We start from the raw sequence: 19,040 nt of genomic DNA, 5'->3' as shown, positions 1-19,040 counted from the left end.
GCCCTTAATGTATATACCGCTGGCAACAAAAGTGAGTACACCCCTAAGTAAAAATGTCCAAATTGGGCCCAATTAGCCATTTTCCCTCCTCTGTGTCATGTGACTCGTTAGTGTTACAAGGTCTCAGGTGTGAATGGGAAGCAGGTGTGTTAAATTTGGTGTCATCAATCTCACTCGCTCATACTGGTCACTGGAAGTACAACATGGCCCCTCATGACAAAGAACTCTCTGAGGATCTGAAAAAAAAGAATTGTTGCTCTACATAAAGATGGCCTAGGCTATAAGAAGATTGCCAAGACCCTGAAACTGAGCTGCAGCACGGTGGCCAAGACCATACAGCGGTATAACAGGACAGGTTCCCCTCAGAACAGGCCTTGCTATGGTCCACCAAAGAAGTTGAGGTCACGTGCTCAGCGTCATATCCAGAGGGTGTCTTTGGGAAATAGACGTATGAGTGCTGCCAGCATTGCTGCAGAGGTTGTAGGGGTGGGGGGTCAGCCTGTCAGTGCTCAGACCATACGCAGCACACTGCATCAAATTGGTCTGCATGGCTGTCATCTCAGAAGGAAGCCTCTTCTAAAGATGATGCACAAGAAAGACCACAAACAGTTTGCTGAAGACAAGCAGACTAAGGAGATGGATTACTGGAACCATGTCCTGTGGTCTGATGAGACCAAGATAAACATATTTGGTGTCAGATGGTGACAAGCGTGTGTGGGAGCAACCAGGTGAGGAGCACAGTCAGGCATGGTGGTGGGAGTGTCATGGTCTGGGGCTGCATGAGTGCTGCCGGCACTGGGGGGGCTACAGATTATTGAGGGAACCATGAATACCAACATGTACTGTGACATACTGAAGCACAGCATGATCCCCTCCCTTCAGAGACTGGGCCGCAGGGCAGTATTCCAACATGATAATCACCCCAAACACACCTCCAACACCACCACTGCCTTGCTAAAGAAGCTGAGGGTAAAGGTGATGGACTGGCCAAGCATGTCTCCAGACCTAAACCCTATTGATCATCTGTGGGGCATCTTCAGAGGGAAGGTGGAGGAGCGCAAGGTCTCCAACATCCACCAGCTCTGTGATGTCATCATGGGGGAGGGGAAGAGGACTCCGGTGACAACCTGTGAAGCTCTGCTGACCTCCATGCCCAAGAGGGTGAAGGCAGTGTTGGAAAATAATGGCGGCCACACAAAATATTGACACTTTGGGCCCAATTTGGACATTTTCACTTAGAGGTGTACTGACTTTTGTTGCCGGCGGTTTAGATATTAATGGCTGTGTGTTGAGTTATTTTGAGGGGACAGGAAATTTACACTGTTATACAAGCTGTACACTCACTACTTTACATTGTAGACAAGTGTCATTTCTTCAGTGTTGTCACTGAGGGGTGTACTTACTTTTGTGCGATACTGTATATTGCAGATTAGCAATCATTAGATGTGGCGGCTGAATTTCTTTTTGTTAGCTTTTTCCTCTGTTTTCACCTGGTGATCTGAGCAGTAACACACCTCCTGTATTAGAGTGCCCCCCCACTCTGGATGAAGGAACACAGGAGGCACATCAGACAGCAGCATTGTCAGTCATGGGGGAGTGTTAAAAGTATTAGGAGATTTTGATACACTAACAAATGTAATCGATCTCCAGCTCTCACTTCATAATTAGTCACAGCAAGCATTTTTTTTTTTTACTTTTGAGATAAAGATTTTACATAAATAAATAAAAGATTGCCGTTTTAGTCTCCAATTCAGTGTTAAGTGTTTTTTTTTTCATCCCTGTAAACTGATACATTCTGCTGGAGAGCTTGTGCTGTGAAAAACAACAGACTTTCTGGCTGGATCAGCAGATGAAAATAGAAGAAAGAAAGCCTAAACCGGGAAACAAATGCATCCATCAGGTCTAAGAATCGGTAAGTTGCAATATATTATAAAGGTTTTGCTTTTGGATTTAATACAGCTTCATTCAGATTCAGATTCAGATTCAGATTTTATACCCCTTCAGCCCCGGGACCAATTTGCAGCCAAAGGACCAGCCCCCTTTTTGCGATTCGGCACTGCGCCGCTTTAACTGACAATTGCGCGGTCGTGCGACGTGGCTCCCAAACAAAATTGGCGTCCTTTTTTCCCACAAATAGAGCTTTCTTTTGGTGGTATTTGGTCACCTCTGCGGTTTTTATTTTTTTGCGCTATAAACAAAAATAGAGCGACAATTTTGCAAAAAAATGCATTATTTTTTACTTTTTGTTATAATAAATATCCACAAAAAAATATATAAAATAACATTTTTTTTTCCCTCAGTTTAGGCCGATACGTATTCTTCTACATATTTAAAAAAAAAAAATCGCAATTAGCGATTATTGATTGGTTTGCGCAAAAGTTATAGCGTTTACAAAATAGGGGATAGTTTTATAGCATTTTTATTAATATATTTTTTTTTTTACTAGTAATGGCGGCGATCAGCGATTTTTATTGTGACTGCGACATGCGCAACACAAACGTTACAAAAATTCACCAAAAAACATGTAATTTGTTAAATACAACTAAAGAAAAAAAGTGGCAAAAATGTTTCTGATGTGTTTTTCATACACAGCAGTGTGAGAGTCGCCTTAAAATCGCACATTGTGTATAGAGATCTACACATCGCACCAACATGGCGGACAGCAGACACTGGGGGAGGGGCGGAAGCGTTCGGTCTCAGAGGGGGGAGGGGAGAAGACTGCTATAGAGACCTGTGATGGAACTCTCCAGAGAAGCCGCCAATGCCGAGTATAGATCCGCACATCCGTCCAATCACATGATAGTTACTACATCCAGAATCTAAGAGTCCGAGATCCTTCTAGAACCCCCAACAATCTCTGGAGGGACCCCGGAGGAGAAAGTCTTCTCTAGATGATCCACCAATCCTCATCATTGTTTCAGTCCAGCTGTAAGAATGTGGTTGGGGCCGGGGTCACATGCGTGTGAATTGGATGCGGCTTTCATTGCATGTCAAGTCGCATGACGTGTGACCGGCTCTCAGTGTCCGCGGTGCGGATTCCAGAAGGGTCCGCTGTATTGTTTTTGGGTCCGGTTCAGGTGAGAATTCAAGCAAAAAAAATAAAATTCAGACCCGAATCGCACCTGAAGCGGTGAAGAGAAACGCACCGAACACCGGGCTGAAAACCTCGGCTGCACACATGTGAACCCGGCCTAAAACCTCTCCGATCCTCCTCAGGGAGGTCCTCATCTTATGGAGAGGAGTCATAAATCGCACAGAGATGACCAATCAGACGCCTGACATGTGACTTCCTAATCCATAGAGAATAAGACGTTTATAATACAATCCATCAAATAATCACATTATTTCCTCACCTCCACTGAAGAGGGTGACGGGATCCTCGGGGCCCAACCTGCAGACACATGGGGCCCTTTGGCCCTTGATGAGGGGCCCTTTGCAGACCCCCAGCAGTCGGTAGCGGCGGTATTCATCTGTAAAGAAGAGATAATGTCGCTGATTTCTCGCACTCTCATGTCACATGTCTGCAGTCTCTGATCATCTCCTCCAATAGGATTGAAGCTAGAGATCGCCCGATATATCGGCCGATATTTGCCGTTTTTTAAATAATCGGCATCGGTCAATTGTGCTGATAAAAAGCCGATTTAGAACTACAGCGGGACTTTGAAATGACTTCTGTATAGAAGTCAGTGCAAGTTGCCTGAGTCGTCATAGCAACCCTTTCCTCCTCTCTGGGCTGCCAAGAAAAGAACTAAATGATACAATGTTTACACTTCAATGAATGAAATCATCTCTGTGTGTGGAAGTTCTCAGTTTAACCATTTATAGACTAAATCTTTTCTGACACTAGTTTCTTACAAGTAAAAGTCCTGTATTTTCTGCCAGAAAATCACTTAGACCCCCCAAAAATGATATATATTTTTTTAGCAGAGATCCTACGGAATAAAATAGCGGTTGTTGCAATATTTTATGTCACACGGCATTTGCACAGAGGCCTTTCAAATGCATTTTTTTGGGAAAAAAATACATTATTTAAAAAATAAAAATAAAATAAAAACAGTAAAGTTAGCCCATTTTTTTTTTTTTTGTCCAAAAGTTTTGACTACCCGTTTTTATTTAATATATAGTTTTTTTTTTTTTTTTTTTATCTAAATCACACATACAAGTAAACTGATTGGACGTTTGTTTTGTTTAATAAATGTTTAAGTGTAAGAAATTTTCTGTATCACTTATGAAGACTGCTTTCACACTGGAGCGGGCAGGCGTTGATGGTAAAACGCAAGTTTTAGCGGCTCTTTACCATCATTTTAGCGGTGCTATTCGGCTGCTAGTGGGGCGCATATAACCCAGCTAGCGGCCGAGGAAGAGGTTAAATGCGCCCATGAAGCACCGCTGCCAAATCGCATTGCATGCGCTTCGGCAGTGGTGTCCATTCATATCAATGGGCAGGAGTGGTGGAGGAGCAGTATACACCACTCCAAATGTGCTGCTTGCAGGACTTTTTTTTTTAAGATCCTGCCAGCGCATCGCCAACATGTGAAAGCACTCTGTCTTTCACACAGACTGCAGGGGAGCCGTTTTGCAGGCACTTTACAGGAGCTATTTTTAGCCCAAAAGCGCCTTAAAAAACGCCCCCAGTGGGAAAGGTGTGTTAGATCAAGGGGGATTAAAAATAAATAAAATAAAATCGGCCTAACATATCGGCCCAAAAAAAATCAGCATCATATATCGGCTATCGGCCGCCATGATTTCTAAATATCGGCATCGGCCAGAGAAAAACCCATATCGGTCGACCTCCAATTGAAGCCTCTGACAGTCTTCTGTCATATACTGAATAGAATGTGTGCCCCCCTGTGGAGGTGTCGGGGAAGACAGTCGGGGCCCCTATACATTATAAGATGACAAGCACTGAACGAGGGGGAACATTGCTCTAGCCGGCAGCACTGATGGAGGGTGGAGAATCCTACAGGGAGGGTGTATAGAAGACAATTGCCTCCCATACATGCACCAACATTCAACTGGACCCCGCCGAGCCGGCTGAATCTCCATCCATGGAGGGCGGCTTTAGGATGGCGGTGCTGGATGCAGAATTCCTCCAATGTGTTGCAGGGGATGTGGGGGGAGGAGGCTGTGGAGGATATGATGTCATTGTGATGTCACTTTGTATGGTGTGAGGTGTCGGCTTCCTCTGTAGAGTCCGCTGTGTGTGATTGGTGCTGTAATAAGAACCTTCCCATGAGAGCCGCTTTATTGGCTCATTCCATACGCAGCTTCTGCTTCCTGCTTAGTAGATGTGCACAATGCATGTGTCCTGCTGAGCCCTCATCTCACCGCCAGCCTACCAGACAATACGGGGCTGTCCTCAGACTGGGAACATGAAGGGGTCCTACAATTGGGGGGACTCCATGATGGAGAAGGATCGGGGGGGTCACACTTCTATCTGATATAAGAGAAATGAATTGCGCTCCGTGTTTATGAAGACATCCTGCAGACAGTGGAAGGATCCGGAGCTGACCTGGGATCAGCCTCTTGTAGTCCCTGTACAGCCACATCCTGAGGAGAAAGGCCTGTCCCCGGCCAGCATGATGCAGAGAAGGAGCCTCGCTCTCTGTGGGGAAGCAGTGGTCTGTCTGCAGAGGTCTGACACACCCCCTGCTTACTCAGATCCCTCCAATCAGCTGATGGGAATGTGTACATGTACTGTGCTGTATAAATGATTGGCTCTATAGAAATCAATCAGTGAGGAGGGTGAGCTAGAGATGTGACTCAGCAGGGGGTGTGTCAGACCTCTGCAGAGAGACCACTGCTTCCCCACAGAGAGCGAGGGCCCTTCTCTGCAGCATGCTGGCCGGGGACAGGCTTTACACACGTGACGCTTCATTCTGTTCCTGAATTGAAATTCAGACAAATTATTTGTTACTCAGAAAATTGATTAAAAAAAATTCAGAAAACTTTTGCCTCAAATTTCATTTTTAAAACAAATTCAAATAGTTTTTAGAAATTCAGATTTGAACCGTTTTCAAATCAAATTCAAATTTCCAAAGAGAAAAAAAAATAGAATAGAATAGAAAAGAATCGAGTAACAAAAGAGAGAATATTTTGCGCACATTTCTGAAACACGCTAAAAACACACATTGCGTTTTGTGGTTCTATTCATTATTAATGGCGCCCCAAATGCGGCGAGCAGACACACATTTTGTCAGGTGCAAAAAAATACACAACAAATGGCGCAGAAGTGCTGGCAGCAGAAACGTCGGTGAGCGACTTTCCCACATGAAGGGCGTCCCATTGAAATGAATGGAGTGTGGGGTGCGGGGGATGGGAAGAGGTGTGGGGAATGGGGGATGGGAGAGGATTTGTAGATCAGAAGGAGGAGGTGTCCCGTCTTATCTGTACTTTTGTACATTTATCAATAATGGGGAAGAAAAGTCCATTCATTTTATAAATGTTACTCGGGGTCTGTAGCTGTGGGGGGCGCCGTCCCTGGAGGGGACATTTCTATGGAAGATGAAGGAGAAGATTTCCCTCCAATGAGCTCTGACCTGACACAAGATGGAGGACGGCTCCTCCCTCTGAGGTGTCCCTGAGAAATCCTTCCCCCCACACAGAGCAGGAAGTAGAGTTCCGCCTTCTAGTGTTGTGTGGAATGTGTCCCCCTCTTCCCGCCTCTTATTACTGATTTCCTCCATTACTGTCCAGTGTAGATTGTGGGGGAGCCCCACCCCCGCTCTATACAAGCCAATGGCTGCACACGTCCTAAAGTACCTCAGTCACCACAGCTGTGCACCACATTTCTCCTCCCCCCACACATAATCCTCCTCTCCCCTCCCCCACACATAATTCTCCTCATGGTTCCTCACAGTCTCAGATTTTCTCTCAGAGCAGAGCTGTGCACTTCCTCCCCTCCCCCGGGAACACACAATGTGCACAGCGCCCCCAGAGGACAGAGGACTCACCTCTACAGGCTGCACTGGGGAGGAAGTGATGTCACCAGAGGGAGGAGGGAGTGATATCTGTGCACATTGTGTGTTCCCGGGGGAGGGGAGGGGAGGAAGTGCACAGCTCTGCTTTGAGAGGAAATCTGAGACTGTGAGGAACATTATGTGTGGGGGAGGAGAAATGTGAGGCACAGCTGTGGTGACTGAGGTACTTTGTGCAGCCATTGGCTTGTATAGAGCGGGGGTGGGGCTCCCTCACAATCTACACTGGACAGTAATGGAGGAAATCAGTAATAAGAGGGGGGAAGAGGGGGACACATTCCACACAACACTAGAAGGGGGAACTCTACTTCCTGCTCTGTGTGGGGGGGAAGGATTTCTCAGGGACATCTCAGAGGAAGGAGCCATCCTCCATCTTGTGTCAGGTCAGAGCTCATTGGAGGGAAATCTTCTCCTTCATCTTCCATAGAAATGTCCCCTCCAGGGACGGCGCCCCCCACAGCTACAGACCCCGAGTAACATTTATAAAATGAATGGACTTTTCTTCTCCATTATTGATGAATATACAAAGTACAGATAAGACGGGACACCTCCTCCTTCTGATCTACAAATCCTCTCCCATCCCCCATTCCCCACACCTCTTCCCATCCCCCGCACCCCACACTCCATTCATTTCAATGGGACGCCCTTTATGTGGGAAAGTCGCTCACCGACGTTTCTGCCGCCGTCACTTCTTTCTTGCGTATTTTTTGCACGTTAACAAAATGTGCGTCTGCTCGCCGCATTTGGGGCACCATTAATAACGAATAGAACCGCAAAACGCAATGCGTGTTTTTAGCGTGTTTCAGAAATGTGCGAAAAACATACACAAAACCCTGACGTGATTGGAGGCTGAGGCCCCGCCTACACTTATGGTTGGGAAGGAAGGGGATGGTAAAATGTGGGGGTTTAGCTGTGGGTTTACCACCCTCCATAATGAGACAAACTATTCACCACCTCCCAGTGTCCCCCCGTGTGCTCCTCTCCCCCCTCCGGTGTCCCCCTGTGTGCTCTTCCCCCCAGTGTCCCCCTGTGTGCTCTTCCCCCCAGTGTCCCCCCCGTGTGCTCTTCCCCCAGTGTCCCCCCCTGTGTGCTCTTCCCCCAGTGTCCCCCCGTGTGCCCCCCCAGTGTCCCCCGTGTGCTCTCCCCCCCCAGTGTCCCCCCGTGTGCTCTCCCCCCCCAGTGCCCCCTCGTGTGCTCTGCCCCCCCCAGTGTCCCCCTGTGTGCTCCCCCCAGTGTCCCCCTGTGTGCTCCCCCCAGTGTCCCCCGTGTGCTCTCCCCCCCAGTGTCCCCCTGTGTGCTCCCCCCAGTGTCCCCCGTGTGCTCCCCCCAGTGTCCCCCGTGTGCTCCTCCCCCCCCCAGTGTATATGACAGAAGACTGTCAGAGGCTTCAATCCTATTGGAGGAGATGATCAGAGACTGCAGACATGTGACATGAGAGTGCGAGAAATCAGCGACATTATCTCTTCTTTACAGATGAATACCGCCGCTACCAACTGCTGGGGGTCTGCAAAGGGCCCCTCATCAAGGGCCAAAGGGCCCCATGTGTCTGCAGGTTGGGCCCCGAGGATCCCGTCACCCTCTTCAGTGGAGGTGAGGAAATAATGTGATTATTTGATGGATTGTATTATAAACGTCTTATTCTCTATGGATTAGGAAGTCACATGTCAGGCGTCTGATTGGTCATCTCTGTGCGATTTATGACTCCTCTCCATAAGATGAGGACCTCCCTGAGGAGGATCGGAGAGGTTTTAGGCCGGGTTCACATGTGTGCAGCCGAGGTTTTCAGCCCGGTGTCCGGTGCGTTTCTCTTCACCGCTTCAGATGCGATTCGGGTCTGAATTTTTAATTTTTTTTGCCTGAATTCTCACCTGAACCAGACCCAAAAAAACGCAGCGGACCCTCCTGGAATCCGCACCGCGGACACTGAGAGCCGGTCACACGTCATGTGACTTGACATGCAATGAAAGCCGCATCCAATTCACACGCATGTGACCCCGGCCCCAACCACATTCTTACAGCTGGACTGAAACAATGATGAGGATTGGTGGATCATCTAGAGCAGACTTCCCCTCCCCCGGGGCTCCTCTGGAGGTCGGTAAGCCCCCCGTTCACAGCGCTGTGACTTGTCCTGCCAAGTCAAGCCAATAGAGCTCCGGCCGGACTTCTCCTATAGGCCGGGTTCACACTGGTGCAACGCGACACTCATCCTACTTTGGATCCGACTTTGCCCTGAGACTTGAAGTCAAAAACGCATCCGACTTCAAGGAACACGGATCCGACTTGGATCCTCGCCAATACCAGGCACTGTGTTTGGTTTGAATATTGAGGGGGAACTCCACGACAATTTTTAAATAAAAAAAAAAAACGGCATGGGATCCCCCTCCAAGAGCATACCAGGTCCTTCAGTCTGGTGTGGATTTCTATGACGTCACCTCCCTATCATGCCCCATGTCCCATGCCTATATAAGTCGTTGCGCACATGGCATTACAGCGGGAGAGAGCGTCGTGTCAACACCGGAAGAAGACCAGAGGGAAGGAGGCGACGGAGAACACAAAAGAGCAGAAGACCCCGGAGAGCAGAAGAAGAACCAGAGACCGGGAGAAGAGGCCAGAGAGAACGGACAAGTCGGAAGAGACCCCCCCTCAAGTCAAAGAGACCCCCTGAGCTGCCTAATAATTTACTTTAAAAACCTGTCTAGTGTGTTTTGTTTTTTATTGACACTTTTCCCCCCCAGGTGAATGGGTAGGGGAAGAGGCCCTTGTCCTCATCAACATGGGGGACAAGGTGCTTTAGGGTGGGGGGGCCGCAGCATGCCCCCTGCTCCAAGGGTCTGGTATGGACTTTGGGGGGACCCCCACACCGTTTATTCGGCGTAGGGGGTTCCCCTTAAAGTCCATCCCAGACCCAAGGGCCCGGTATGCTCTTGGAGGGGGAACCCATGCCGGTTGTCGTGGAGTTCCCCCTCAAGATCATCAGAGCGCAAGTCGCATGCCAAAGTCGGATCAGGCAGGACTGTGTTCCGATTTTGATCCGACTCCAATGATATTCAATGGGCTGAAGTTGGATCAAAGTAGTGCAGGGAGCATTTTCAAAGTCGGACGGACGTGTGTTCGACCAGTTAAGACGCTCCTATAGGGAAACACTGATTTTCACACATCAGGTGACATGAGCTCCCAATGCCGGAGCATTTGTCGTACCAGTGTAAACCCGGCCTAATACCAGAGCTTGGTGATATAATTAGGCAATCTGGTTTAGGCAGTACAAATACACATCTGTACTCAATCCGCACTTATCTTTATGGTGACACAATTTGTATTTGCAGCAGCTTAGAGGTCCACTTAAATAAGGTCTCTGTATTTTATATATCACTTTGGTAGCCGCAGCACCATTTTTCTTTAAAGTGTTAGTTAGTGTCCGATTTGTCTTCTGCAATATCAGTTCTGCTATAAGTCGCTGATCACCGCCATTACTAGTAAAACATTTTTCCATAACTCTATCCCACAGTTTTGTAGACGCTATAACTTTTACGTGTAGCACTGCCCCCTAGAGGACTGCTTGGAATTACCTGCTCGTCTGCACTGCTGTGACCTGATGAATGATCCAACCCCACCTGACACTCTGGGTTCAGACATCCTGGTACCGCTACAAAGTAAATGAATCTGATAACTTAATGTATTTAAATTCTGATAGTATTTACTTGAATCAACTGGTAAGGCTAGTACACAACAAGGAGGGAATAAATCTGCTGAGCTCTGGGCCGACAGCTCAGCAAAAGAATTCATTCAAAAGGCAAAACAAGATAATAACAAATATGCAGCACGTTATAAACACTTCCTTTAAGAGGTAACTCTTTTCCCTTATGAAAGAATACAACTAAATGGACTAGACTGGCTCACTAAAAAGGGTGACCTGGCTGGACTACAATGGCTCTAGTAATGAAAGCTCAGGCCTAGAGGTGATGGTACAAGGGCTCTTGTGTAAAGCCCCATACATGATCATTCTTTGTACAAACTTTCTTGTGGACTTTTGCAAAAAGGGCGTTGGCTGTAAGTTTGTATTGCATACACACGATCAGACTTTGTACAAACTTTCCTTTGGACTTTTGTAAAAAAAAAAAGGGCGTTGGCCCTAAGTTGAATAAGCACTACAGTTAGTGCGAAATGTCAGCAATTTTTCCTTGTTCGCGTGTTTGTTCAGCTGTGATGTGATTTTCCAATAAAAGAAAGTGGTCTTCTGAGGAGTGTGGTAGTCCAGAGCTTGTTTTTCGTCTGTGGCTGGCGGGGGGTATCACACACAATATGGGGGCTGCAGATATCAGGATTGTGTGTAAAACTGATGGGCCGCCTCCTGCCTATCCAGTGAAAGCATTCAGGTGTCAGCGCTCCCGCCTGATCACTTGCGCACACACACCCCCGATACCAGCACCACTCCCACGTCACCGTGCCCTGCCATGCTTTCTGGCCTCTGCTTGCCCATTTGTGGGCCCGGGAGCTACATGGCAGGTGCTGGCAGGTAGAGGGGAAGGAGAAGAGTGGAACCACACCCACTCTCCTCCCCTTCTTGTCCTGACCCAGGAAGCGATGTCTATGATGTCACTTCCGGGTCAGCCTCTCTGTGTCCCCGGCCAGCTCCGTGGGTAAGTAATGCAATCTCCATCACAAAACATTCAGTGGAGCCCAGAGGAGACATTGGGGAGCTTCTAGACCCGGCATGTCTCAATAAAGAGAACCTGTCCCCTAAGAATCAGCACATTGGGGACTAATTACAGTTTCTGCTGCCAGTGTGGGGAGGAGGTGGCCAGGGGGGTCAGATAACAGAAGAAATATGTGGGTGGGAAGACGGGTAAACACCCTGACAAAGTCCTGTGCTGTCAGTGCAACTCTATGCAGGAGCTGGAGGGAGAGCCCTGCCTCTTCCTGGTTCTCTTCTCTCCACTCCTGGCTCTCTTCTCTCCACTCCTGGCCCTTCTCTCCACTCCTGGCCCTTCTCTCCACACCTGGCCCTTCTCTCCACTTCTGGCCCTCCTCTCATCTCCTGGCTGTCCTCTCTCCCCAGCGCTGACCAGATCTGACAGCAGCCTCAGGGGGGAATAGCTGGTTACACACGGCCCGATTGTTGGGTGACATCGGGCCCATGTGTATGTCAGTCTGTCCGACACAAGCTGGCTGTTCAGAAAGTCTGGAGAAGCAGCAGATGACTCCTGATCAGCCAATGGCAGAGATCGCTGATCAGAGTGTTCTGGTGGGGGAGGGGCATCCCTCTGTCAGAACACAACAGCTCAGCGGGGGAGATCGCTGTCCTAACATTGCATAGTTAGTACAGCAGCTCTGACCGCAGCTGTCAAGTTTTTGTCGCACAACACGCTGGCTGGAATAAAAAACCTTGTAGTGTGCACCCGGCTTATGAATGGCTTTGGATTCATTCACACCCATTGATTATATAGAAATGGGAGGTAAATAAAGCCGTTCATATAATGGAAATGGAGAACATCGGCTTTGTGTCCTCGGGTATAACTTTCATTTTTTACAATAAAAAAACTTTTTTTCTTTTTTTCATTACATAGGGGACAGAGAGTATGTGCTGATGTTTTGGTGACAGGTCCTCTTTATGGAGACATGCCCCTCCCCTGTGCTCCATAGAATGCCAGGCAGATTGTTCATCCCGCCATTGATGGGCAGGAAATCTGTTATTGGGGACCCAGAAGTGACATCATACATCATGTGACTTCCGGGTCAGGACAAGAAGGGGAGGAGAGTACACGTGTACCCACTCTCTTCCCTCCCCTCGACCTGGCGGCACCCACTATGCCAGTCCCAGGCCTGCAGATACGTAAGCAGAGCCCAGGATACTTAGTGGGGGGGGGTGAGCATGCCTGGGGGGAGGGGTGGGTACTTTAGCAGGATTTGTGAAAGCAAGCAAAGCCCCCCCAAATGCTTCCACCTGACAAGCCCCGCTGTATAAATGTTAAAAAAAAAAATGACCCGCCCTGCGGCCAGAACTGCATAGTCCCGGGTGTCAGGCGATAAGAATTGCACATCCCTGTAGAGGTAAATGTACTCTTCTGTCTGGTTACATCAGACTACCTCTGATCCATCACATTCCTTAGTGAAAGTAGCACACAGTTTACACAAAAACACCGGCTAGGCACACATGTAACCCTTTCATTACCCCCTGATGTTTAACTCCTTCCTAGCCAGTATCATTAGTACAGTGGCAGTGTATATTTTTAGCACTGATCACTGTATTAGTGTCACTGGTACCCACATAATGGCTAAAGTGTCAGTTAGGTGTCCGATTGTCCGCCCCAATATCAAAGTCCATCTATAAGTCGGTGATCTCTGTCATTACTAGTATAAAGATAAGAAATAAATATGCCACTATATTGTATATCCCGAGGTTTGCGGACGCGATACGTTTTGCGTAAACCAATCAATCAATATGCTCTCCTTGGGGTTTTTTTACCGAAAATATGTAGCGAAAAACACATTGGCCTAAATTAATGAAGACATTTTATTTTTGAACATTTTTTAATTGGATGTTTTATAGCAGAAAATACATTTTTTTTTTTTTTCCAAAATTGTCTTTTTTTTTGCACTATAAACAACAAAAAAACAAAAACGCAGAGGTGATCAAATGCCACCAAAAAATGCCACCAAAAGAAAGCTCTATTTGTTAGAGAAAAAAAGGACATACATTTTATCTGTGTTCAGTGTCACACGACCGCGCAATTGTCAGTTAAAATAGCAGAGCGCCATATTGCAAAAAATGGCCTGGCCATGAAGGGGGGTAAATCTTCTGGGCCTGAAGTGTTTAAACCAAAAAGCAAACATTTATTTTATTGCATCTTACCAATTCTTAAATCTGATGGCTGCATTCATTTTCTTTTTTTCTATTTTCATCTGATAATCCTGCCAGTTAGTCTGTTGTCTTTCAAAAGAACAAGCTGTCCTGCAGATCTAACAGTTAGGGACAAACCAATACCACTGACAGGAGTGATTACAGTGATTAGCCTTTATACCAAAAGGCTGGTGCTGCTATAAAAGCTGGAGTTTGGCTTCAATTTGTTCACCAGCCCCCTCAGAACCGCCTGTCTGTTTTTCAGGTAGATCAGAGCGGGCCGTCCATTGACTCCTATGGGGAGACGGATGTCAGCAGAGATGTGTTCACTGACATCCGCCTGCCATCCGATTCATTAGAATCAGACATATGGCGATACATTCGCCCCTCCCTCTGGTGCAGGGCTGCTGATAGAAATCACGAGGTCCCCGTTAGCCCCACCCCTGGTCCCGCCCCTGGTACCTCCATCAGCTCCACCCCTATACCAAGAGGCTAGGGCATACGGAGAGGCTAGGGCATACGGAGAGGCTAGGGCATACGGAGAGGCTAGGGCATACGGAGAGACTAGGGCATACGGAGAGGCTAGGGCATAGGGAGAGGCTAGGGCATAGGGAGAGACTAGGGCATAGGGAGAGGATAGGGCATAGGGAGAGGATAGGGTATACAGAGAGGCTAGAGTATACAGAGTGGTCATGGTGGTAGGAGTCAGTATGTGGGAATTTTGCTGTGTGTGCCCAGCTTTACCCAATTCCTTTAGCTGGCTTTTTCCAGGGCTGACTGGTTCCCAACAGCGCCCGTGTATGCTTTACTGACTATCGTCAGTTGCTCACACTTCAGCCCCCTTATACCATACAGAGTTAATGTTCCTGTATGGTATATTATGAGGCTGAGACCCTTTTCACACTGGGGTGTTTTTGCGGCTTTTTTCAGGTGCTTTAGCGTTAAAAAAACGCTTGAAAGAAGCCACATCTGCATTCCCAATGTGAAAGCCCAAGTGCTTTAAGAGCCCTTTCACGCTGCCAGCGCCCGAAAAACGCTCGTAAAGCGCCACTTAAACTAGCAGCACTTTACCAGCATTTGTCGAGCGCTAGTGGGGCGCTTTTAACCCCTGCTAGTGGCCAAATAAAGGGTTAAAAGCGCTGCTGCCAAAAGCGTTTTGCAGGCGCTTCCCATTGATTTCAATGGGAGGGGGTGCTTTAGGCGCCGTGTATTCACCGCTCCAAAAGCGCTGCAAAGAAGCTGCTTGCAGGACTTTTTTTTAACATCCGGCCAGCGCAGCGACTCAGTGTGAAAGCACACAGGCTTTTACATTGGGATTGCGGATGAGGCTTCTTTCAGGCATTTTATGTGCTTTTTTTTAACGCTAAAGCACCTGACTAACACATTCAGGAATTTTGCTTTCACTTTCCCCAGACCCCTCCTGCTGAGGTACAGGACAAGTTTACAGTACAGATTTATACAGAGGCAGAACAATGGTGACTCCCAGGAGAAGAATGCAATCATCTTGCCTTGACAAGATTTCTAGGTGTGTTGTCCTGCCTGGCTCCAGATAGGCGGCCATCTTGGTACACCCAGCAGCTGTTTACAATGGGATTGCTCTGTCAAATTATGGAGAGATCACTTGTAAACAAAACAGTGTCATAATGATGCCGGTTCCTCTCTCCCCTCTGTGTACAGATCTGTACAGTGGAGGGGAGAGATCACATTGAAGCAGCACTGTGGGCTGGATCTGTAGTGCCCACAGCGCTGCTCTGTGACAATTGCAGTCACATCCATCCCTCCATACCCTGCCAATACCTAGCCAATACTCTACAATACCCTGCCAATACCCTGCCAATACTTTGCAATACCCAACCAATACTCTGCCAATACCTAGCCAATACTCTGCAATACCCTGCCAATATTCTGCAATACCCTGCAAATACTCTGCCAATACTCTGCCAATACTCTGCCAATACCCTGCCAATACTCTGCAATATGCTGCCCATATTCTGCAAATACCCTGCAAATACCCTTCAAATACCCTGCCAATACTCTGCAATACCCTGCCAATATGCTGCCAATATTCTGCAATACCCTGCAAATACTCTGCCAATACCCTGCCAATACTCTGCAATACCCTGCCAATACCCAGCCACACTCTGCCAATACTCTGCAATACCCTGCCAATACTCTGCAATACCTTTCAATACCCAGCCATACTCTGCAATACCCTGCCAATACTCTGCAATACCCTGCCAATACCCAGCAATACCCTGCCAATACTCTGCCATACCCTGCCAATACTCTGCCATACCCTGCAATACCCAGCCATACTCAGCCAATATTACAGTGGGGGAGATTGTGGATATTACAGTGGGGGCTATATGGTGGTGGAATTTTCACAGGTTTTTTGCATATTCAGTTATTATTTGCTGATCCGAAAAATTATCCTATCCGTGACTCTGATCCGAGGAACGATCCGTTGCACCCCTACCGCTCAGTGAGCAGAGATGGACCTGTCATCTGCTGGCTCAGTGGAGATCAATGGATCGATCCCCTGCTAAGTTGGCAGACTTCGCTAAATTGATCCACCTCATGTGGAAGGGGCCCACCACTCCTCTCCCCCTAGACTGACAATGCCGCTGTCCAAAGGTGCCTCCTGTGCTCCTTCATTCAGAGTGGCGGCACTCTAAGTAAAGGATCGCACTTATGTGGTGTGGGAAACACAGAAATCTGTGTGATTTTCCCACACCGCAAGCAAATCGCATAACCCATGAGATCTGCAGAGGATGTCAATACAAAGTTACCAACACCCCAAACACAGGTTGCATTGCATTGTACAAAACGATGGTGGGATGGGGTGTGGTGGAGTGGGATGGGATGTGGTTGGATGTGGTGTGTGGCTGGATGGGATGGGATGAGGTTATGTTTGGCTCATAAAAGGCACATGCACTTCTTTGGTGCAATGTGGTGCGATTTACAAGCAGTTCCTAGTGCAGATTGAGGCTTTTACAGGAGGGGTGTTAGTGGCCAGATCAGGGGAAAAAGCCATAAAAAGAAAAGGAATGCAGCTGCCACATCCAATGATTGGAGCTGCACATATGCATGTGCACAGGGTGTGCCAGGTGTGCCTGGGCACACCCTAATCACCCTGTGCTGCGCAGATTCTTCTTGTTGCTTGGCTACAGAGAAAGGGACTGGAAAATCTCTGTCCTCAGTCTATTTCTCTGTCTCAAATGTGACATCGGGGGGTCTGTTTAGACGTGTGATATTTCACCAAAGCCCCTCCAATGGGGCTCGCAAAAAATTCTAAAAATATATAATAAAAAATTATTGTAAAACAAATAATTTAGCAAATAATAAAATAATATAAATATAAATGACTGACATAAACCCACTGACATTGTCCTCTGCTCTAGTGACACCTTCCATTGCCCTACTGAATATATATATATATATATATATGTGTGTGTGTGTGTGTATAAAACACACACGTTTGAGCTTTAGGGTGCTCACCTATGAAGCTGCAGTATATGACATTTCTGGCGTTGGGTTTATTACGGCTTTGAATAAAATACAACAGTCTGAGATGTGACAGTTAGGCTGCATTCACACCTGAGCGTTTCCAAGTTGTGCGTTTTTACTGCGATTTTTGCCACGATTATTACCACGGTCACCAATGTAAAAAGCAGAAAAACGCCCCAAAGAAGCTCATATTCTTTGAGCTTGGGCCAGTTCACACCAGATGCAGTCAGTTCCGGTCAGTTTCTGCACCGGAAACTGACTGCATCTGGTGTGAACTAGAGCCATTGGAATACATGGAAAACACTGTGCATGCATTTTGTGCAGAAAGAAAGCACACAGAACTATATCTGCTGTGAACTGGCCCTAAGGCATTTTTCAGGCATTTTGCCTCAGGTGCCAAAACGCTCAGATGTGAACAGGTGCCATTGAAATGAATGGGATTTTACTTGTTGGGCGTTTTAGGAGCTGAAAACACCTGGGTGTGAATGCTGCCTTACACCTAGGGTTGCCACCTGTACGGGATTCACCCGGACAGTCCGGGTTCTGAATCATCTGCCCGGTTTTCAGACTGCCTGAAACCCGGACAGACCATTCTGGCAGTGGCAGGGGGGAGCTTCATTACAATACATGCCACTGTGGAGACAGTCACAGCAGCAGTATCATTTTGTCTCAATAAATACACACACTGTGCTGGTGTGTGTGTGTTGGGAATCTGAAGCTCCTTTCTGTCTCCCCCCTCCAGGCTCCTGCAGGGTCTCCATTATCTCTGTTCCCCCCTCTGCAATCACTAGTGCTGTGGTCTGGAAGAAGGGGGAGGCGGAGCGGAGGAGATCACTGGAGCTGCTGTCGGGCTGCCCGCTGCTCATCAAGAGGTGAGCCGACTTTTTATTTTACTAAGCAAAGTTCCAGGAGCGTTTCTTTTGTGAAGGTTAAAGATAAGCCGAATCGGAAGAGACAGCAGTGAGTGTGTGTGGGGGGGAGAGTCTGCAGTCCGATCACAGGATCTCCCAAGCAGCACACTTATCTATGTACCCAAACTTCCCCCATCCTCTGTCAGGATTATGTGATGTCATTTATGACCATTCACTTAACCCCCTGTGTATGTGATGAGTTTACACCCCTGATAGTCCAGACTCAACACAGGATAACACAGGATATACGAATGATCATACGTTACCTCCCCATCATCTGTACATACAGAGTGCTGGGGGCAACATCTTATAGCACATTGTTTTTATTTAATAGTATTGTTGTATATTTTAGTAGATGATCACAATAGCTTTTTTTTATTTTTTTATTATAGACATCCCTATCTGACCACTTCTCAGCCCCCAACTCCCCCCCAGCTTATATCACCCCCAGACCACTTCATACAGACATCACTCTGAGCCGCTTCCTACCCCCCAGCTGGGGGACTTCATTCCATAGTCACCCCACAGACACCGTAAGAAATCCCTCCCCATACTGCCTCCATCATACCCTCTGCACCCCTTTCCTGTACATACTACCCCCATCATACCCTCTGCACCCCTCTCCTGTACATTCTGCCCCCATCATACCCTCTGCACCCCTCTCCTGTACATACTACCCCCATCATACCCTCTGCACCCCTCTCCTGTACATTCTGCCCCCATCATACCCTCTGCACCCCTCTCCTGTACATACTGCCTCCATCATACCCTCTGCATCCCTCTCCTGTACATACTGCCTCCATCATA

At 47.6% G+C, this 19,040-nt stretch overlaps 1 protein-coding gene across 1 annotated transcript in view; it reads left to right on the top strand.

Annotated features, from left to right (window-relative positions):
* The window catches only part of LOC143942631 (NACHT, LRR and PYD domains-containing protein 12-like), a 1,996,551-nt gene that overhangs the window by 927,890 nt on the left and 1,049,621 nt on the right, over positions 1 to 19,040 (top strand). The window lies entirely within an intron of this gene.

Source organism: Lithobates pipiens, unplaced genomic scaffold (genome assembly GCF_037356315.1).
Source record: "Lithobates pipiens isolate NorthernLeopardFrog02 unplaced genomic scaffold, aLitPip1_a1.2 Scaffold_30, whole genome shotgun sequence".
Lineage (NCBI taxonomy): Eukaryota > Metazoa > Chordata > Amphibia > Anura > Ranidae > Lithobates > Lithobates pipiens.
The sequence above is the reverse complement of the archived record's forward strand: the minus strand, read 5'-3'. Positions and strand labels throughout refer to the sequence as shown.